We start from the raw sequence: 5,000 nt of genomic DNA on the forward strand, positions 1-5,000 counted from the left end.
CGCGTGCTGCTGCCGATCCCGCTGCCGGTCCAGCTGCCGCGACCCTCGGTCCGACTGGGGCTTAGACATGGAATGAGCTCCGTATGCCTAAGTCAACCCACGGAACGAGCGTGCGGGCGCTCAGCCGGCCGGAGAGGCAGGATGCGCAAGCCGGGGATCGATCGGGTGCTAGGTGGGTTTAGGCACATCTTCAAATTTCTGTCGTGCCAATGCCATTTTTATGGCTTGTAAATTCATACAATGGTCCCCTAAGCCTTCACGTGAAGTTTCGTTGCAAGATGACTCGTTTTCTATTTTTCACGATTTTCGAAACTTTTTGCGGTTCGGGATTTTTTAGAATTTTTTTAGAAGGAGTTTTGGCCCCAAATTTTGTGGACGTGATCCTTCTATTTTTGTTGGCATGCACAAAAAAATTCAGCTAAAAACTCGAACCGGAGAAGATTTCGTGACCGTTTGAAAAAAGTGTCCCCATTTCAGACACTTTAACGGCTACTGGCAGCAAACCTGTAAAATCTCAAACGCTCTTTAAGGGGGTGTGAGTTCTCAGAGGTTTGATGAGGGATAGGGGGCCAACACAAGGGCCAAGTACCAGCACCCATCGCACGTCATGTGCGCACACCCCCCCGGCCCCCCTCCCAATCGCCGGAACCCCAATGCCGCCGGTCAGGTTCTCCGGCGGTACTCCGGCGATGCTCCGGCGATGCTGTCCCGAGTGAAAAAAATGCGGCACCAGCACATGCTGGAGCCAAGCATGGGCACCGTGGCTCAAAATCGAACTTCGGCCAAGGCCTCGACCATCAATGGCACATGATGACGCATGGTGATGGCACATGCATCGACCATCATCGGCATAGGCTGCCCTTCGGTACGGGCACTTGCCTCGACCGCCATCGGCACAAGCTGGGCCCTGGTGTGGGTTGTTGCCTCGATCACCAGCGGCACATGCTGAGCCTTGGTGCGGGCGGTTGCCTCGAGCACCATCGGCAGACCCTGGGCCCTGGTGCGGCCGGTTGCCCCGATAACCATCGGCACACGCTGCGCCCTCGAGCGGCCGGTTGCCTCGATCACCATCGGCAAAAGCTGGGCCCTGGTGCGGGCGCTTGCCTCGACCACCATCGGCACACGCTGGGCACTGCCATCGGCACACGCTGGGCCCTGGTGCGGGCGCTTGCCTCGATCACCATCGGCACACGCTGGGCCCTGGTACGGGCGCTTGCCTCGACCACCATCGGCACACGCTCGGCCCTGGTGCGGTCGGTTGCCTCGAGCACCATCGGCACACGCTGGGCCCTGGTGCGGGCGCTTGCCTCGACCACCATCGGCACACGCTGGGCCCTGGTGCGGGCGCTTGCCTCGACCACCATCGGCACACGCTGGGCCCTGGTGCGGCAGGTTGCCTCGAGCACCATCGGCACACGCTGGGCCCTGGTGCGGTCGGTTGCCTCGACCACCATCGGCACACGCTGGGCCCTGGTGCGGGCGCTTGCCTCGACCACCATCGGCACACGCTCCGCCCTGGTGCGGCAGGTTGCCTCGAGCACCATCGGCACACGCTGGGCCCTGGTGCGGGCGGTTGCCTCGACCACCATCGGCACACGCTGGGCCCTGGTGCGGCAGCTTGCCTCGAGCACCATCGGCACACGCTCGGCCCTGGTGCGGTCGGTTGCCTCGACCACCATCGGCACACGCTGGGCCCTGGTGCGGCAGGTTGCCTCGACCACCATCGGCAGCCTCGACCACCATCGGCACACGCTGGGCCCTGGTGCGGGCGGTTGCCTCGACCACCATCGGCACACGCTCCGCCCTGGTGCGGTCGGTTGCCTCGAGCACCATCGGCACACGCTGGGCCCTGGTGCGGCAGGTTGCCTCGACCACCATCGGCACACGCTGGGCCCCGGTGCGGGCGGTTGCCTCGACCACCATCGGCACACGCTGGGCCCCGGTGCGGGCGGTTGCCTCGACCACCATCGGCACACGCTGGGCCCCGGTGCGGGCGCTTGCCTCGACCACCATCGGCACACGCTGGGCCCTGGTGCGGCAGGTTGCCTCGACCACCATCGGCACACGCTGGGCCCTGGTGCGGGCGCTTGCCTCGAGCACCATCGGCACACGCTCGGCCCTGGTGCGGTCGGTTGCCTCGAGCACCATCGGCACACGCTGGGCCCTGGTGCGGGCGCTTGCCTCGACCACCATCGGCACACGCTCGGCCCTGGTGCGGTCGGTTGCCTCGAGCACCATCGGCACACGCTGGGCCCTGGTGCGGCAGGTTGCCTCGACCACCATCGGCACACGCTGGGCCCTGGTGCGGGCGGTTGCCTCGACCACCATCGGCACACGCTGGGCCCTGGTGCGGGCGCTTGCCTCGAGCACCATCCGCACACGCTGGGCCCTGGTGCGGCAGGTTGCCTCGAGCACCATCGGCACACGCTGGGCCCTGGTGCGGGAGCTTGCCTCGAGCGCCATCGGCACACGCTGGGCCCTGGTGCGGCAGGTTGCCTCGAGCACCATCGGCACACGCTGGGCCCTGGTGCGGTCGGTTGCCTCGAGCGCCATCGGCACACGCTGGGCGCTGGTGCGGGCGCTTGCCTCGACCAGCATCGGCACACGCTGGGCCCTGGTGCGGCAGGTTGCCTCGATCACCATCGGCACACGCTGGGCCCTGGTGCGACAGGTTGCCTCGAGCACCATTGGCACACTATCGGCCCTGGTGCGGGCGGTTGCCTCGACCACCGTCGGCACACGCTGGGCCCTGGTGCGGGCGCTTGCCTCGAGCACCATCGGCACACGCTGGGCCCTGGTGCGGGCGGTTGCCTCGAGCACCATCGGCACACGCTGGGCCCTGGTGGGTTTAGGCACATCTTCAAATTTCTGCCGTGCCAATGCCATTTTTATGGCTTGTAAATTCATACAATGGTCCCCTAAGCCTTCACGTGAAGTTTCGTTGGAAGATGACTCGTTTTCTATTTTTCATGATTTTCGAAACTTTTTGCGGTTCGGGATTTTTTAAAATTTTTTTATAAGGATTTTTGGCCCCAAATTTTGTAGGCATGATCCTTCTATTTTTGTTGGCATGCACAAAAAAATTCAGCTAAAAACTCGAAGTAGAGAAGATTTTGTGACCGTTTGAAAAAAGTGTCCCCATTTCAGACACTTTAACGGCTACTGGTAGCAAACCTGTAAAATCTCAAATGCTCTTTAAGGGGGTGTGAATTCTCAGAGGTTTGATGAGGGATAGGGGGCCAACACAAGGCCAAGTACCAGCACCCATCGCACATCATGTGCGCACACCCCCCCGGCCCCCCTCCCAATCGCCGGAACCCCAATGCCGCCGGTCAGGTTCTCCGGCGGTACTCCGGCGATGCTCCGGCGATGCTGTCCCGAGTGAAAAAAATGCGGCACCAGCACATGCTGGAGCCAAGCATGGGCACCGTGGCTCAAAATCGAACTTCGGCCAAGGCCTCGACCATCAATGGCACATGATGGCGCATGGTGATGGCACATGCATCGACCATCATCGGCATAGGCTGCCCTTCGGTACGGGCACTTGCCTCGACCGCCATCGGCACAAGCTGGGCCCTGGTGTGGGTTGTTGCCTCGATCACAATCGGCACATGCTGAGCCTTGGTGCGGGCGGTTGCCTCGAGCACCATCGGCAGACCCTGGGCCCTGGTGCGGCCGGTTGCCCCGATAACCATCGGCACACGCTGGGCCCTGGGGCGGGCGCTTGCCCCCAGCACCATCGGCACACGCTGGGCCCTGGGGCGGGCGCTTGCCCCCAGCACCATCGGCACACGCTGGGCCCTGGGGCGGGCGCTTGCCCCCAGCACCATCGGCACACGCTGGGCCCTGGTGCGGGCGGTTCCCTCGACCACCATCGGCACACGTTGGGCCCTGGTCCGGGCGGTTACCCCCAGCACCATCGGCACACGCTGGGCCCTGGTGCGGGCGCTTGCCCCCAGCACCATCGGCACACGCTGGGCCCTGGTGCGGGCGGTTGCCCCCAGCACCATCGGCACACGCAGGGCCCTGGTGCGGGCGGTTGCCCCGAACACCATCGGCACAAGCCGGCCCTTGGTGCGGGCTCCTGGCTCGACCACCATCGGCACACGCTGGGCCCTGGTGCGGGCGGTTGCCTCGAACACCATCGGCACACGCCGGCCCTTGGTGCGGGCGGTTGCCTCGACCACCATCGGCACACGCTCGGCCTTGGTGAGGGCGCTTGCCTCGACCACCATCGGCACACGCTGGGCCCTGGTGCGGGCGCTTGCCTCGACCACCATCGGCACACGCTCGGCCTTGGTGCGGGCGCTTGCCTCGACCACCATCGGCACACGCTGGGCCCTGGTGCGGGCGGTTGCCTCGACCACCACCGGCACACGCTCGGCCTTGGTGAGGGCGCTTGCCTCGACCACCATCGGCACACGCTGGGCCCTGGTGCGGGCGCTTGCCTCGACCACCATCGGCACACGCTCGGCCTTGGTGCGGGCGGTTGCCTCGACCACCATCGGCACACGCTGGGCCCTGGTGCTGGCGGTTGCCTCGACCACCATCGGCACACGCTGGGCCCTGGTGCGGGCGGTTGCCTCGAACACCATCGGCACAAGCCGGCCCTTGGTGCGGGCGGTTGCCTCGAGCACCATCGGCACACGCTGGGCCCTGGTGCGGGCGGTTGCCTCGACCACCATCGGCACACGCTGGGCCCTGGTGCGGACGGTTGCCTCGAGCACCATGGGCACACGCTGGCCCTTGGTGCGGGCTCTTGCCTCGACCACCATCAGCAGAAGATGGCCCCTACGTCGAACACCATCGATACATGCCGGGCCTTGGTGTGGGCACATGCCTCGAGCTGGTGCGGGCGGTTGCCTCGACCACCATCGGCTCACGTTGGCCCTTGTTGCGGGCACATGCCTCGACCACCATCGGCACCTGCGCACCCTCGGTGTGGGATTTGCTTGTTTGGAAAAAGTGTCCCCGTTTCAGACATTTTAACGTCTACTGGT

Source organism: Durio zibethinus, unplaced genomic scaffold (genome assembly GCF_047325235.1).
Source record: "Durio zibethinus cultivar Kanyao isolate XHJ-2024 unplaced genomic scaffold, ASM4732523v1 HiC_scaffold_32, whole genome shotgun sequence".
Lineage (NCBI taxonomy): Eukaryota > Viridiplantae > Streptophyta > Magnoliopsida > Malvales > Malvaceae > Durio > Durio zibethinus.